The sequence below is a fragment of the Leguminivora glycinivorella genome, chromosome 2, assembly GCF_023078275.1.
Source record: "Leguminivora glycinivorella isolate SPB_JAAS2020 chromosome 2, LegGlyc_1.1, whole genome shotgun sequence".
NCBI classification, from domain to species: domain Eukaryota; kingdom Metazoa; phylum Arthropoda; class Insecta; order Lepidoptera; family Tortricidae; genus Leguminivora; species Leguminivora glycinivorella.
Window position 1 is genome coordinate 30,973,337 of NC_062972.1, and position 18,489 is coordinate 30,991,825.

General features: G+C 37.4%; 2 protein-coding genes across 2 annotated transcripts in view; one reads left to right on the forward strand and one right to left on the reverse strand.

Annotated features, from left to right (window-relative positions):
• Window positions 1–13,402, reverse strand: part of LOC125234672 (lysozyme-like) — a 98,126-nt gene extending 84,724 nt beyond the window's left edge. The window contains exon 1 of the mRNA XM_048141016.1: window positions 13,292–13,402. The gene's annotated coding sequence lies outside the window, so the exon portion shown is untranslated. The remainder of the gene's footprint in view (window positions 1–13,291) is intronic.
• The window catches only part of LOC125234653 (leucine-rich repeat-containing protein 15), a 222,547-nt gene that overhangs the window by 137,418 nt on the left and 66,640 nt on the right, over window positions 1–18,489 (forward strand). The window lies entirely within an intron of this gene.

Sequence of the window (18,489 nt, forward strand, 5' to 3'; positions counted from 1 at the left end):
CTAAAGACGTGATATATTAAAATGGAACCGAGCGAAGCTCGGTCGCCCAGATATTAATTGTTAATATATCGTACATAATAAGCAATAACTCATTATTAACTAGGTAATTAGTTGTAGCTTTTGGCATATAAAAATCACGTCACGTCATTGATTCTCAATACCTCGTAAGTAAAATATCGTTTCGTTGTCCTTGCTTTTGCACTCGCTCCACTAATTTGTTTTCTATCCCGTTTAGTAGTAAAAAATATGTAAACAATAAATATGTTTCTAGAGCCTGTAATACTTATAATAAATCATATACCCATATTGACTTATTTCAATTCAACCAGTATAAGTTTGTTTCTGCAATTCGGAAAAGCACCAATTGCAATTCTTGCACGTTTGAATGAATGTTAACTATCTTCATTTTTATATATTTGGTAAATTTAGTAAGTAATGTTTTGTAATTTTTTTTTGTTTTGTATTTTTTTGTCTATATTCTCTATTATCACAGATAAAATTGGTTGTCTTGTTGCATTTTTGTAGTAAATTACCTGTTGTTTCTGTTTTTAAGAACTTATCTCACGCATGTCTATTTCAGAGCTTTCTCATGTATAACTTTAAAGTGGAAACTGTTTTGGCTTGTGAGCTACCTTTAATTTGTAAGACATATGTATTATTAATGCTGTGTGTTTCCCAAATCAATAAAATTTAAAAATTTAAATTAAAAAAAAAAAAAAAAAAAAAATGCTACCAAAATCAGTTTGCGATATACAAATTAAATTACTTAAATTTATTAAATTTTAACAACAAAAAAAGCGTGTTACAAAACACGGAGAAACTGAAAAGCCAAAAATAATAAACCTTCGAATTCAGATTTCTTATCGGATTGCAATAATCTAAACATCCAAATTATAAACAAATCAATTATTTTTGTAGTCGGTACCAGACCTGTTCGTCGCCTTGCTATTTCCTGTTTGCCCCACCCAACCATACGCAGGCTGGCCCCGACTCCAAAAATAATTGATTTGTTTATAATTTGGATGTTTAGATTATTGCAATCCGATAAGAAATCTGAATTCGTAGGTTTATTATTTTTGGCTTTTCAGTTTCTCCGTGTTTTGTAACACGCTTTTTTTGAAGGCGGTTTTATTTTTTGTTAAAAAGTTAATTTATTTGTTGATTTTTAGTGGTTCCTAGTGATATTATATGTATCAGTCCGAATATATGTACAGTAGTGAAAGAATTATCCTTTAACTCCTAACCGTTGAGGAGTTGACCTTCCATCATCAGCTCAGCCACATAAAATTACTACCATCAGGCGTAAATACTGGTGTACCTTTGAAAAATACGCTAAGAACATTACATGTGCCTATAACATTTGAAGAGTTCCCTCGATTTCTCCAAGATCCCATCATCAGACCCCGACTTGGTGCCAATGGGACCATCTCGGGGTTATACCCGTTCGATCAAAAAAAAAAATTTGAAAATCGGTCCACGATCCTCGGAGATATCGAGTAACATACATACAAAAAAAAAAAACAATAAAAAAAAACATTCAGTCGAATTGAGAACCTCCTCCTTTTTTGAAGTCGGTTAAAAATAAGTGAAAATGTGTTCAATTAATAGATTACAATGTAGGTACTTATCTGAAAATACAATTTACCTACTAGATACATTACCTACAGTCCCTACAGACAGTATATCTGTTCGCAATAATGAACCCTATTTCGACGCCACACGGAATGCACGAGTAATTATTGTTCACAAGTCATCTTTTCACATTATTTGAGGTCGGCGCAGTAGATCATCTTCCATTCCTCTCCATCAGCCGTCATTTCTATACTAATCATAACCTTTCACTCTCATATCATTCTTCACACAGTCTGCCCATCCTGTCTTAGGCCTAAATAGCAAAACCTACATCTATCTTTCACTTCTGCCTAGAGAAGATATCAGCGCAAGAAACTTCCAAGGCGTATATTTCTTAAAGTACTTGAACTACGATTTGTTGGTGATGTACCAACTCGTGCAATTGGTAATTATAGTGCAACGAAACAAATGCAAGCGCCTCTGTAACGTGAGCGTTGTTTACTGAGGAATGTGCAAGAAGCTAATATACATGAGAATAATAAGATGTAGACAAAAGGTGGGTTATTTCAAACTCGTCCATAAAATGTGTCATGGTACCGATACAAATTTGGTGGTTATTTTTATAATCGGGACTTAATCGCTTATGACTAATAAAAAATTTAAAAATAATTATTGAGTTAAAATAATTATGCCGATTTTAAAAAGTTTAAATCATTGTTTTACAAAGTTGGTAATTATATAGATTCCCATATTTCTTCCTTTTACAATAACTGAAGTAAAATATCGTCTAATCGACTATATTTAAGGACGCAAAAATATCTGACAAATATTATTTCTTGACACAAAAAAGGGTGTCAGATTTATGCAGCTTCGTTTTTGTTCGATATTATTGCCGGTGACTGTACGTTATTATTGGGAGTAGCTAATTGTGGCAAAATTACTGATGACCACGATTCAAAATGTTTGAACGCTGTCAAATTGAAATTTTAGTTGATACTGAATAGGATCAAAAGCGTATACCTACTTTATGCAAGACTCGATATTTATTTTCATCGTCCAAGTAAACAAATTAAGACTGTAAAAAAATGTTAAAAGCGCACTAATACTAATTGTAACAATAAATAACCCGACCACCGACCGACCGGTCTGGCGTAGTCGGTAGTGACCCTGCCTGCTACGCTGCGGTCCCGGGTTCGAATCCCGGTAAGGGCATTTATTTGTGCGATGAGCACAGATATTTGTTTCTGAGTCATGGATGTTTTCTATGTATATTTGTATATTATAATATATCGTTGTCTGAGTACCCACAACACAAGCCTTTTTGAGCTTACTGTGGGACTCAGTCAATCTGTGTGAGAATGAATGTTCAATAATATTTAATATTAATTTTTTAAATAAAACGGAAAAAGCAGAATTCAGAATGGCCCGTTAACTAGAGGTTCTTTGAGATGGAATGAAATTTCTTAAACAAAGCTTGCTCAGCCGGAGCGCGAAAGTAATTGTAATAATTATTGAGAATTATTCTCTACGTGAATGCAACTTCACTATAACAAGAGACTACAGTATAGTAAAGACTTTACTTTTTTTTTTTAATTTTTGAACAAAAAAGACAAAGTACACAAGCATATTATTTGAGTTTCGCCAAACTGTAGGACAGTTTGTTTGCGATACGCTCCATCTTATCTAAAAATACGATTTACCTACTAGATACATTACCTACCTAATGAACCCTATTTCGACGCCACACGGAATGCACGAGTAATTATTGTTTACAAGTCATATTTTCACATTATTTGAGGTCGGCGCAGTAGATCATCTTCCATTCCTCTCTATCAACCGTCATTTCCACACTAATGCCTTTCACTCTCATATCGTTCTTTACACAGTCCGTCCATCCTGTCTTAGGCCTTAAACTACCTTTGTATCCATCCACCTTCATAATATTTACCAGTCAATTTGTAACATTGTTTTTATCCCTCCGCATTACATGCCCATGCACATTGCTAATCTACATCCTCTCACCTTCTCTGTCATTGCTGCTACTCTTAGGACTTTATTCACAAGTGTTTTTCTTACCCCTTAAATTGTCTGTCCTAAGATCTTGGGATTGGTAAAATATCGTGCGTAGTGAGTGGTTCGAAAAGTTGAATCTTCAGCGTTACGACAGGGTTTCATTTCATGGCACGCAGGTTAAACAAATTTTGCTCGGTAGCAAAATAAATGAAATAGAAAAAAATCACCACACCAACACAAGAAAAATACTAAATGTAGAACATCAAATACACCAATTTAGAACACCAAATTCCAAAGGGGCCCGAAACACGTCGCAGCAATAGCGATATAATTACGTGAGTACAACCGTAGATTCATTAATTATTTGAATATGACTCACGAAAGTTTGACGTGTATAATTTAAAACACATTTGTAATTCAAAATCATCGTTGAAAAGTAAATTCTACCGGTCAACTTAGGACATCCGGTTCAAATTAATATTAGGCCAGGGCCAGTTGCATCAACCACATTTGACATCACATCATCGTAACGCAGCAGAAGTCTAACCTTCCCATACAACATCAAACGAATGCTTTAACGGTGACAGGCGGTTTGATGCAACCGGCCCTAAATTGCTTTGCACTCTTGTGGATAAATGCAACTGTATCATCCGTTTTTCATCACCAGTTGGTGTGGTGAAAATTACTTTGTTTAATCTTCGTGCCTTGAAACCCTCGCAATGCTCAAGATTCCACTTTTTGAACCGCGAGTGCAACGAGTTGAAATCTTTTGCTTGCTCGGGTATCAATATTGGCACGTGCGGTTAAACAACAACTTTGCCCCTTTTAAAACAAATAACTATTGGTTCTTGTTAAGATACTATCTGTCTTTCGATAATGTTCCTTAGAATCGTATTCGTATTCAGTTATTATTCCAGTTGGCGGGAATAATCGCTCCTTGAAAAACATAGTGTCATTAAATGAAAAACGTCTTTTTTGGGTACAACGGTTTAAAGTTTTGAAATTTTTGAATTGTCAAAAATTACTATTTTTACAACAAACTTGTAATTTTTTGGCAGATCTTGTTAGTTTTGTGACTAAACCTGATAGATATAATACTAAATTGTATTTTTTTTATTTTGTTTCTAAGATAATTAAGCTTGAACAAAATGGTAGTGACACTTTTCCATTTATTTTTGTTTAGGGACACATGACAACTTTATATCTTCGTTTTACTTTGTGGAAAAATGACACTATAGCCATTTTTTATGAAATTTACCTTTTATTTCAATGAATAATTAGCAATCAAACCACCTTTTATGTATATACATTAAAATTTATTGAATTAAATGACATTCGGTCTCAAACCCTGTATCTATTTAGCATTACTGCCCTTAAAAACTAGTGTAAATACTCCTGGCTTGCCCTCTTAAACAATAAAATATAACTAAAAAAATATTAGAAACAAAAATCTCTTTCAGTCTTGACATTTGCGTTAGTAATACAACATTTATTTTAATATCCATAAAATTCATGACATTTTATACCAAAAATTAAAATTGTCAGGAAAAAGTAACCAAAGTGCATTCAGGTTAAAATTTAAAAAAAATCAAACGCAATAAAATCAACAAATATCGAAAAAAATTACTTAAAATTAACCTTAAAACCCAGTGTTCCTCCCTCTGGCCCTTCCTGTAGCTTCCATGCGATCAGTTATGGACCTGATCAGTGTTACGATCAGTTTTTGAGGAATATTTTCCCATTCCTCAATAACTACGGCTTCCAGCTCTTTGAGGGTGGCTGGAGCAGGATCCCGTGACCAAACAAGCCGTTTTAACTCATCCCAGAGATGTTCGATGGGGTTCAGGTCGGGGCTCGTTGCTGCCACTCCATTACGGTGCATTCCGGCCTCATGCATCAGGGAGTCCCGCACTATCAAGGCAGTAGGGCAACGGGCGTAGACGTGCATGAATTGGAAATCAGGTCCAAAAAACTCAGCGTACGAGACCATACGTTCTTCTAAGATCTCCATAATGAGGATCCGTTTTGCCGTCGATGGAAATGCCGCCCCAGAACATGCACGAGCCGCTCCCGTAACTGACTGTTTCTTCGATGAAGACTGGTGTAAACTGCTCTCCTTGACTCCTGTACACCCTTTGCGTCTGTAGTTAGTGTAAATGATCTCCTTCGTCTCGTAGGGGAACAAAACTTTCCTCTATTGCTGCAACGTCCAATCCTTAAGCCTTGTAGCAATTCGATTGGGGTATTGGCTCTGGCTTCAATTGGTAGCCTCTGTTAGCTCTTTGGGGTAACATTTTCTTCTCCCTCAATCTTCTTCTGATCATGGAGATACTCACTACAGTTCTTCGAGCTGTTCTCAGCAGTATCTGCAGCTCAGGAGCGATAAGAAAGCGGTTCCGCAAAGAGGCTGATACAATGTACCGGTCGTCTCTAGCGGTGGTGCAGCATCTTATCTCAGATCCTGGCCTCCTGATGTAGCTACTGGTCTCCAGAAATCGCAAAAAGACTCGTCGCACCCGGAAACGGATTATGCTTAGGCGTTCAGCAACTTGCTACTGCCGTAGTCCGTTTAGGAGCAGTACCACCACTTGAGCTGCTTTTTCTGGTGTTTTACCCCTATGCGCCTGCAGAAAAAAAAACCTTGAAGGCAGGTTTTTTTTTCTGCAGGCGTTCGTCCTCGGTGACTTTTGGGGTGCAAAAGATCCACATGACACCTTTACAGCTCCTTCTAAAACCGTCTGGGGTAGCACACCTAGAGTCCCATTAAAATCGCATCAATACCTTTTTTTTTAAACCACGGCAGATTGGCGATTATTGTTTTTAAGAAAATTGTACACCTTTTCTCTTAAAGGGCTTTAATTGTACTTTGAAATGACACAAATATTGATAGATTATAGTCAATAAGATTAGAGATATTTTTACCTGAAACGATTTTGCGCGAGGTGTGATTTTTTTTTGACGACGTGGTATACCCTAACTTACGCGAAGTTTAGTCGGCCGTTTGAAATGTGCATGCTCGTGGCGATGTAGCAAATAGGTGATCTGTAGATGCTGGTGTGTTTATACTATTGATGATTGCTTTGAATTTTTGAGCCTTGAATATCGTTGAGCCATTTTTTACTGTAACAAACAAATATACTTATTTATGGCTAATAATTTAGTTATATTAATGCACAAGAAATTTATCCACTAGCAATCATAGTTTTTATATTGTATCTTAAATTAGTAATTGTGTCTTGTAGATCACAAAAATAGCAATTACTTTGTAAAAAATAATTATACAAAAAATAACCTTAATTTTTATTAGCGCTGTTTATAGGTATTTTACAAAAAAATAGAGTAAAATGTCTTTTTCATAGAATTTCATCAAAATTGTGTAGGTTTATGTGCTAAACTTAAATGGAACAATGGTATTAAACGTAATATGTCTAGAAGGTAATTAATCATTAACTGTTTTGTAATTTTAATTACCGCAAAGCATGACATAAAACTTAAAGTGACAAGAATCAGTCAACGCGCTTATAGCTACCATTACCAGTTAAAGTGGCTTTAAACTCATAACAGCGGTATTCCATTTCTTTGCAAGTGTAATTATGGTAATTAATACAATCAAAAATGACACTAAACAGATAATGACGACTCATTCATGCAAATTCTTTTTAGCGAGGTAAGACCGTAACGTCATTTTAAGTAAAAGTACAGTACAACTTTATTTTTAACCTGCATTAAGCCTAATAGTTAAAAGCCAAACCGTCATTACGTGCACAGTGTCACTATATCTATCTCAACACGTTTAGAATTGTTAAAGTACTAGTGTCATTATAGCAAAAATGACACTGTTACTTTAAAATGAAACTCAATATTGAATAGTTATTACAAGTTCAAAGTGACACTTTAAGGATTGATACAATGTTCCATAAGAAAATTGTCATACTTACCATTCAATCTCGCGGAACACCGTCACTAAACACAAAATGACAACTTTCGTCTTAGAGTTCACTAGATTTTGATCGGCGTCCAGGTCATTAATGCAAACATGACATTGTTCCCGTCCCCCACGCGTCTATTCCCACTATTCGCCATAGTGACATTAGCGCCCCCTGTCGCTTCTAAGCGAGCTAAATCGATAGGTGTCTTTGCATTGCGTTCGTTATGACGGCGCGACCTAGATGGCGTTGTTAACTAAAAACTTATGTTTTTTGGATAGTTATGTTTTTTTTTGGATAGCCGTCACTATGTTGCAGTGCTGTCATTGCCCGTTCATGGGATAGCATCCGAGGGTGTAAGGACAATTTGATCTAAATAATTGGCTATGTAGGTAATATTAAGTCGCTAGTATAAAATAGTTAAGTTCATTCCATAAAACCCTACGAAAGTTTTCAAGGAGCGATTGCCTCTTAACAGGGACTTGGCTGAGTTTAGATGCACAAGGTTAAAGTCTAGAAATCCCCCGGCTCTCCTCATCCACCAACCGCGCTCTGTGTGGAACCTGAGTGACGCCTGGTCCGAAGAATGGTCGCAGGCTGGCGTCTCCCCTGATCTCTTCGAGCTAGTTCCGCAGAGCCGCGCGCCTGGGTTCACTGAATCACGTCGTGTCTGGTGCATGCTTAACCGATTGAGAACGGGAATCGGACATTGCGCCTACCTCCGGAAAAAATGGGGATGGAGCGAGCGGGAGTGTTGCGAATGCGGATGCCCAAAGCAAACTGTTCGGCATATTGTCCTTGAGTGCCCACTGACAAAGTACCATGGCCCAGTGGAAGATTTTAAAAACGCAGCGAGCGCAGCCATTACCTACTTGGAGGAATGTAAATTTAGATTATGAACTAGCTATAGTGTATATACAGTGTATTGTAGTCTTAATTGCCATACGATAAATAAATAAATAAATTTAAGAATGAAATATATTTAGTAATATCATAATTAAAGATAGATAAGAAGGACAAGAATATTCCACGAAAAACGCTACCTGCAATTTAAACGAATCCTTTGAAAAAGCATCTCTTTAAAAACTTGCCTCGAAAACTAGCAAGCCACAGTTCTTCAAAAAGCGCATTCCTCGAATGGCGTTTTTGTTTCCAGCGTTTCAATAAATAGCTGAGGGTCGTTAAAAAGAGACGCTACCGGACTCGACGAGTTTTCTTGAGATTTAATAAGACTGATGTGGTACCGTGGGATTTGGATCGAGTTTTCGGTGAGTTTTATTTATTTTTGACCACTTCAGTATACATATAATTTAATTGTATTTTGTGTCAAATACCTAGTCAGTGGCCGTATCATGGACGTGTTTTTGTCACTTGTCATGTCATGCGTCACTTTCGCACTTAAATACTTGCTAGACCGTAACAGGCATGGTGACAAGAGACTTTTGGAGAGAGAGAAAGAGAGTCCAGCCGGGGTAGCCGAAATGACCATCTTTGACGCTAGACGCCCGGCAGTCTAGCTCTGTCGTGACAATACGCAAGTGCTATAGAAATAGTTATACCTAGATGACGATATTATTTTAAGCGTTTGTAAAATTGGCTACGCACCTATATGAGCACAAAATTTTTTTCCGGAATACTCCAATTTCTTGTATTTAGTCCACGTGCGCTTATGTGAACTTAATCAGGCAAATGTTTTGTGTTAGTATCCATCAGTGGCGAAGATTGAAGATTGATTGAGTGGTGGTGAAGATTTATGCTAGGCAACACTGAGCAAAAAGAAACCTACCTTAACATTAATAGGTACTTTACTAGTAATCAATTTTAGGCAAGCCGGTGGGAATCGTCTTGTATGGACCAGCCGCTTCTGGTATCCATGTATATTACATATTTGGGGTGTGCTGCTTCAACTATATTAAAGTGTGTTCCCAAACCCGTGTGTAAAATTTTAAACTTTATCAAAATAGTTAAAACTTTACTTGTGAGTTCCCGGAGTCACCAGCCATTCAGAGTATAATTTTCCGTAACTAAAGTTATAGTTTTGAAAAAGCATTTAAGAATGTTTCATTGCTGAAAGCGCGAAATTTAATCAGCGTCTTTCTGAGGCTAATATGAAAACGTTTTAAGCAAAAAGATGTAGGTACCGTAATTTGGGGTGAGTTGGGTCAAAACTAACTTTCAAACCTCAGTAACATTTTATTTACTACATAGAAAACACCCATGACTCAGGGACAAATATCTGTGCTCATCACACAAATAAATGCCCTTACCGGGATTCGAACTCAGGACCGTGGCTTAGCAGGCAGTCACAATCCGCTAGGTCAGACCATTTATACAACAGGCAAGAATATTTGTTGTTTATGGGTTGCATGCGGATTACTACAAATAAGACGCAACAGACAAATATTGCCTTTCATTAACCGGCGATCGTTTACATTTTGCGATGCTTAAATCCGTTAATGTATCGTAGGCCAATGAACGCTTACGAATACTCTAGTAAAACGTGAACTGTTTCCATAGCAAATTAATTTTTATTAAGCAGAAACGTCTGCTAACGATTCTAAACATTTTTATATTAAAGGAAAAAATGCAAGAGGAAAGGCATGGAAAGATTTGCGAAGTCCGGCGTGGCTTCCGTAGCTCAATTGGTAAGAGCATTGCACGGATTGCAAAAAGGATGCGGGTTCAAGTCCCGCCGGAAGCGTAAATTTTTCCATTTTTTCCTTTAATATAAAAATGTTTCCATAGCTATATTAAGTACAATCCATACTAATATTATAAATGGGAAAGTGTGTGTGTCTGTTTGTTTGTCTGTCTTTCACGGCAAAACGGAGCGACGAATTGATGTGATTTTTAGGTGGAGATAGTTGAAAGGATGGAGAGTGACAGAGGTTACTCTTTGTCTCTTTCTAACGCGAGAGAAGCCGCGGGCAAAAGCTAGTTTAACACATATTTTGACAAAATTTCTCTACTACGAAAAAAAAACCATTAGAAGGCATAAACGAAGTCCACCATTTCATATCTCCATATTGATCATAGAATATTTTTACACACTTCGTTGGGTATCGTATCTATGTTTTACGGAGGTTTTGATTATTAAGAAAGTAAGGAGCCAAAAGCAATGCAAAAGGAAAGTTTTGGCTATGTTTTTAAAAAGGCTGGTTTATGAAAAAAATATGGTTTATGGATCATACTTTTTCTTCACCAAAGTGAGAAAAATTAACGCGGTTTCATGCGTATTTGAGTGTTACTAAAATTGTTTCCAGTAATTTCTGAGGTTTTTTCTTCAATTTATACAAATAATTTCATTTAGACTTGCGTAATTCACATTGGTCATAGTTACCAATAAGCATATTTGAATTAAATGACCAAGAATAATATTGGATTATGCGACGTTCTTGCCAATGTCACTTTTTCCTATTCGCAATTCTGGACAATCTGAATTCTACGCAATTGGTATTTCACCTCATTCGCTATTGTGGACAGTAATTACTTGTGAACAGTGGCGATTCTTCCTGTTCGCAATTCTGCACATTCTGAATTGCGCACAATAGGTATTTCGCCTCATTCGCTTCTGTGCACAACCATTATTTGTGTACAGTAGCGATTCTTCCTGTTCGCAATTCTGCACAATCTAAGTTCCACACAATAGGTATCTATCCTCATTCGCGTCTGTGCACAGCCATTATTTGTGTACAGAATAGTTTCTTCCTATTCGCAATTCTACGCAATCCGAATTCGACGCAATAGGTATTTCACCTCATTCGTTATTGTGCACAGTCATTATTTGTATACAGTATAGTTTCTTCCTCTTCGCGATTCTACGCAATTCGAATTCCACACAATAGGTATTTCGCCTCATGCGCTATTGTGCACTGTCATTATTTGTGTACAGTATAGTTTCTTCCTATTCGCAATTCTACGCAATCTGAATTCGACCCATTAGTATTTCACCTCAATCGATTTTATACACAGTCATTACTTGTGTAAATAAGCGATTCTTCCTGTTCACAATCTACACAATCTCAGCTTTCTCAATCCCCACAAATACGCACAAATAGAAACGCAGAAATCTCCTAACATGAGCGGATTTTCGTTCTGATCTATTATCAGCAGTTCTACTTCATCAAATGTCACAGTGTGAACTATCATACCATGAAAAATTCGAACGTTTTCTGAAAAATACGAAGGAAAAGCTTTTCGCACTACATCTGTAATTATTTAGTAAACATTGGCCTATAGTTCGATTTTAACATTTTGTTTACAAGATATATACAGTGCGTATGACGATAGTTAATATTAATAATGCTAAGTATATGGAGCTTTGCCTATGCTAGGGCGCCGTGGAAAGCACTTTCTGCGTGTCTATTTGTGCGTGTTTGAGGGGATTGAGGATGCTGAGATTGTGTAGAATTGCGAACAGGAAGAATCGCTAATGTACACAAGTAGTGACTGTGTATAAAATCAAATGAGGTGAAATAGTCATGGGTCAAATTCAGATTGCGTAGAATTGAGAATAGGAAGAAACTATACTGTACACAAATAATGACAGTGCACAATAGCGCATGAGGCGAAATACCTATTGTGTGGAATTCGAATTGCGTAGAATCGCGAAGAGGAAGAAACTGTACTGTATACAAATAATGACTGTGCACAATAACGAATGAGGTGAAATACCTATTGCGTCGAATTCGGATTGCGCAGAATTGCGAATAGGAAGAAACTATTCTGTATACAAATAATGGCTGTGCACAGACGCGAATGAGGCGAAATACCTATTGTGTGGAACTTAGATTGTGCAGAATTGCGAACAGGAAGAATCGCTACTGTACACAAATAATGGTTGTGCACAGAAGCGAATGAGGCGAAATACCTATTGTGTGCAATTCAGAATGTGCAGAATTGCGAACAGGAAGAATCGCCACTGTTCACAAGTAATTACTGTCCACAATAGCGAATGAGGTGAAATAATAATTGCTTAGAATTCAGATTGTCCAGAATTGCGAATAGGAAAAAGTGACATTGGCAAGAACGTCGCATAATCCTAATATTGCATAATTTTACGGTACTTACCTATATAGGTAATATAAATATAAAATCTTCACAGCAATGGAAACCAATTACAAATACATGTTTGAGCATAATTTCAAGCAAAGAATTGCAGATACGTAAAATGCACGTTTCAATAAATGCCAGTTCAAGAATTATAATTATTGTCATTACGATATTCCGGTACATAATAAAATCGGTTTGATTCGTATAACAAGGACAAGAACAGTGGTTTCTCTATGAATATTCTCTTTAGATAAAAATAAATACGTTTAATAAATACGTATTGTCAGAAAATAGTTTTCTAAACTGGTAGGTTAATTGAACAAATAGTTACTTAATCGCGCTCGCGTATCAATATTGGAATGAGTGAATAAACAAAAACTTTGTCCCCTTGTAAAACAAATAACTGTTGTTTTAGGTAGATGGAAATGTTAAGTGGTTTTCGTGGTAAGTATAGTTTAATAGTAAATAGCGTTTTTTTTAAATCATATTACTCCATAGACAAGATACTTGTTCGGAAGCCGATGAACTTATAAGTAAATATTTTGTAGTTTCCTTAGCCGTAGGTTTACGAACCTTAATATAGCTGGATATAATTTTGACTAGGCATCGATAAACGTGGTTACAAAATGGTTGTATGTATGTGGTACTATCGAAGTCAAATAAAACTGAAGTTGATTTTCCAATAAACATATCTTATAGTTCATCTTTAAATTAGCTAAGATACTAACCTTAATATATGTGGATATATGTGGACCGGGCACCGTCGTTCGCTGGTCTGACTGCAGACGGCAGGAGGGCGCACAAATTGTCAATTTTGTCGTTAATGCGTGCGTGTTGCAACGCAGTTAAGGGGGACATAGCTAATACGAAGTATGAAAAAATATTCCACACGTAGATGGGTATAGTATTTTATGCAACAGGCGTTCAAAGGAGGTCAAAAAGACGAGTAGCGTCAAATTGTTATTAAGATGCCAAGAGTATTTTTTGACTCAGTTAAACACCGTTGCATACAATACTTTTTCTACGACCATGCACTTAGTTTGTAATAGTTTTCTTGAATCACTTTGGTGAAATTCACACTGTTTCTTGTATTTTGACGCAAAGGTTTGCACTGTCAGCTCAGCTGCCCAAAGCCTTCCCGCGCACGCGCGCAGTATCGTCATAACAATGCGTTGCCATGGTTACAGAGCCAAAACAATGCGTTTTCAGATTTTTCGATACTGCACGCATACGCAAAAAGCCGGCGGACGCTGGCTTTGGGGAATAGACTTTTATGTAGGGTTCTAAAGATCTATGCACGACCATGTAAATGACGAATAACAGTTCGGGAGTAGAAAAAAAAAGAATAAAAAAATTGGGAAAGTTCTGCCTTAGGTGAAACTTTCCGTCCGTCTATTGTCCTTTGAGTCGTCGGCAACCCGAACCCTCCTTAGAACTTGTACACTCCTTTCTGCTGTGTAGGTACTTAACACAGCAAATGGTAGTGTACAAGCTTCTAATGGGTTGGCAACGCGAATGTGACACCCATTGAGTTGCAGGCGTCCATAGGTTACGGTGACCGCTTTACACCTAATGTCGAGTAGTGGTACTCATACTGATAGTTTACGCTAGATGTCACTACAAATAACTTGCATTTACTGAGGTATGGAGTTACAACTCTTTCCTTACTCTATGCTTTTTACTATATACCTATAGTGTCGTGAAGAAATGACAGCTTGCCCCCTCTTTAATTAAGAGGGCTTTCGTGTGAAAAACAGTGAAATCGTAACCGAGCGCTTGATCATACCGTGTGTGGTATCAAATTAAAGGGCTTTGCGAGTAGTTTACAAATATATATCACATTATAGGACTTTTTCTACTTGGTCTAACAAAATATGAGAAAATGTCCAAAAGTGGTAATAATTGTACCGGTGAAGGCTCGTTTTCAAAAAATTGCCGAAAATAAATAATAGCCATTTATAATCACTAAGGCATAAATCAATTTAAGTAAACGTTGCAGATTAATTAGGTACAAAAATTACTTCGATGTGATGTTGATTTTCAAAAAAATTGTCACTTAATTTTAGGTAATTTCTGAAAAAAATTGAATTCGTCTTAGCCTTGTTTACTCTTTTTCAAAACCTTATAATAAAAATGTAGTCTGAGATGATTGTAGTACAGGATATACGAATTATAAATTTACCTGTTTTAGTATTCAAAATTGTCCAAATTTTACAAATAATATCGGCTAATTCAGCTCTATACGTGAGTTTTTCTAAATGTGCATTAGAAAAAAAATCATAATTAATTTAGTTAGTTTTAAAAAATCCAGTCTTATAAAAATCAAGATAAGAAGATGTTCTAACTGAAACTTGAATTAAATAAATCTATTGGATAACGGAAAGTGTAGTATTTCATCGACTAAAACTATCAATTTTACATTCTTTTGACGTTTTTTTTGAAAGCACCCTTAATTATGCCACCGAGAATTCAAAAATACTCCACCATTGTGAAAATACAATTAATATACAAAAATCCCTTCCACACAAAAACCTTTTAAAGTACTCATCACGCGTTAAAGGAAACGTCCCTTATTAAAATACCCTTTCCACAAAGGGCAAAACCGGCGTTTTTTACCAACCTTTCATAATTCTAAATCGCACTGCAAATGAAAGGGTCCCTTAAACATTGTTTGTAGCATAGAGGAATAAGTAAGGGAAGAGTAACTCCATACATCAGTCATCATCATCATCATCATCATCATATCAGCCGAAAGACGTCCACTGCTGGACATAGGCCTCCCCCAAAGGGTTGTCTATTGTTTGCCCGACAGTCATTTAACATAATATTCATTTGCCCGAATCTAACTTGCCTGAATTTCATTTGCCCGAATGATTTGTTTACCATAAAAATCATATGACATACTCGTTGTTTATCCGAATATTACCTTCCATAATCATACAATGCCATACTATTTGTTAGCTATATTATTAAGTGCAATAATATGGTTTCATAGAATATTCAAACGCCATAAGCAATTATTGCCATATTAATTGTTGCCCATATTATTACCTAACCTAACCTACTTTCTGATAGCAGTTTCATTTTTCAGTTCTAACCTAACCTAACCTACTTTTCCAGCAGTTTCATTCTCCAGGGGTCACAGTTCTAACCTAACCTAACCTACTTTCTGATAGCAGTTTCATTTTCCAGGGGTCGCAGTTCTAACCTAAACTAACCTACTGTCTGATAGTATTTTCATTTTCCGGGGGGTCACAGTTCTAACCTAACCTAACCTACTTTTCAAGCAGTTTCCTTTTCCAGAGGTTCACAGTTCTAACCTAACCTAACCTACTTTCTGATAGCAGTTTCATTTTCCAGGGGTCACAGTTCTAACCTAACCTAACCTACTTTCTGATAGCAGTTTCATTTTCTAGTCCTTCTAGTACCTATTATAGTAGTTTTCGATTCTGCCAAAGCACATTATGGAAATAGACTTTTCTGGACGCTAATTTGTATGACAAATGATGGTATGGAATGTGGTAATTACGGATTTCGATGATTCTGACAAATGACATTATGGAAACTGACTTTATGGGAAACAAAGTTTCTGGCACTAGATTAATATAGTAAACAATGATTATGGCATAAGATGTTATGAGAAACAATATTATGATTGTTGAATAGGATGGCAAATAAAATTATGGCAAATGAAATTCTGGCAAATGGGGGTATCCCCCCCAAAGATTACCACAATGACCTGTCCTGCGCCACCCGCATCCAGCGGACTCCTGCGACCTTCACCAGGTCATCAGTCCACCTTGTTAGGGGCCTACCCACGGTTCGCCTTCCGGTACGCGGTCGCCACTCGAGAACCTTTCCGCCCCAACGGCCATCGGTTCTACGTGCAATGTGCCCCGCCCACTGCCACTTAAGTTTAGCGATTCGGAGGGCTATATCGGTTACTTTGGTTGTGTTGCGGATGGTCTCTTTTCTGATACGATCTCGCAAAGAGACTCCTAGCATAGCCCTCTCCATTGCCCTTTGGGTGACCTACAACAGTAAATGCGAGTTATTTGTATAGGCATAGTTAATCTAGCGATAATCACGCGTCAATCACGCGTCAAGTAGCGTAAATTATCAGTACTGCTATTTATCAATTGATGTCTCGTCGAACGAAGAGTCTGCTCACCAATTTTTAGCTAATATTACAGTAGTATTAATCAGTATTTTGTTTTCAATTCCTTCTGCTTGTAATATAAGTTATTAAACGGTTCTAATATAAAATTTTTGGCAGACGAGATTATTACATACATTACATGCAATACATACAATCACGCCTGTATCCCATAAAGGGGTAGGCAGAACACATGATACTACTAAAGATTCAGTGCCACTCTTGGCAAATAAGGGGTTGAAAGAAAACGAAACTGTGACATTGCAGTGACAGGTTGCCAGCCTCTCGCCTACGCCACAATTTAACCCATATCCCATAGTCGCCTTCTACGACACCCACGGGAAGAAAGGGGGTGGTGAAATTCTTAACCCGTCACCACACAGGCTCGACCACCACCATCACCAGACGAGATTATTGACACCTAGTATCGAGTAGTGGTACTGATAATTCATGCTATTTGACGCGTGATTGACGCGTGATTGTCGCTAGACGTCACTATAACTATGCCTATACAAATAACTCGCATTTACCATCATTTACTGATGTATGGAGTTACAAATCTTCCCGTACTTATTCCTCTATGGTTTGTAGGGCAAACTGTAACAGGAACGTTTTACCACTAATATACCTTTACTCATCGCGATAGGGCTGAAGTTAGATCAGCAACGTGGATTATACTTCGTCAAGTTATTAAATATGGATGCGGACAAAGCGCCAAAATATGTATACACGGCCGAATTTCTCATACGTTATGACTGTGGATACATAATTTTGACACGTTGTCCGTATCTATATTAAATGCGTCGATTGTATAGGCCGGTGTCAAGCGCAATGCCTCTCGCTGATATATGGAAGTCGTTAGCCGATTTCGCACTCCGTACGTTTCCGTTTCTCATCGGACGGCGACATGTTATATTTATTTACTATAAATTTGAGATGTGGGGTCGATTCAGAAGTACTCGGTCATCATTCTCCTTGCTTTATCCCGGCATTTGCCACGGGGTCATGGGAGCCTGGGGTCCGCTTTGACAACTAATCCCAAGATTTGACGTAGGCGCTAGTTTTACGAAAGCGACTGCCATCTGACCTTCCAACCCGAAGGGTAACTAGGCCTTATTGGAATTAGTTCGGTTTCCTCATGAGAAAACATCGTGAGGAAACCTTCACCGAAAAGCGACTGCCAAATGTCAAATGACATTTCGCACATAAGTTCCGAAAAACTCATTGGTACGAGCCGGGGTTCGAACCCGCGACCTCCGGATCGAAAGTCGCACGCTCTTACCGCTAGGCCGCCAGCGCTTTCCGAAGTACTCGGTATTGTTTTTATTTTGATACGACCATGACGATATCTTATTCTGAGCGATATGCAAAATTAAAGTGGTTCTGGAGAGTTGGTGATCGCCTGATGTTTGAGCAGACCTACGTCACTCGCTCGCGGTCGCGCGTTAAGTACCTACCTGCTCGCAGTAACAGCGTTGCAACGTTGCCTCGAGGTAACAAGTAGCCGAGAGGCGCCACGCGTCCGCCTGTTTAGTCGCGTGGCACGTACTATTCTTCTGAGTTTTACGTAGTAAATTATTAGTATTAGTTTAATAAAGCTTAGGTATTTGTCATTTTGCGGGCAAGTAAAGGATCTGTTACGTTAGTAACTTATTAATAATCTGTGGTTTGAGTTTCACTGGCGTTTATAATCAGCTCATTAAACGCCATAGAAATTTAAGATAAAGCTTGGCCATTTTGCGAAAAGCAATACCGGGAACTTTCCATGAA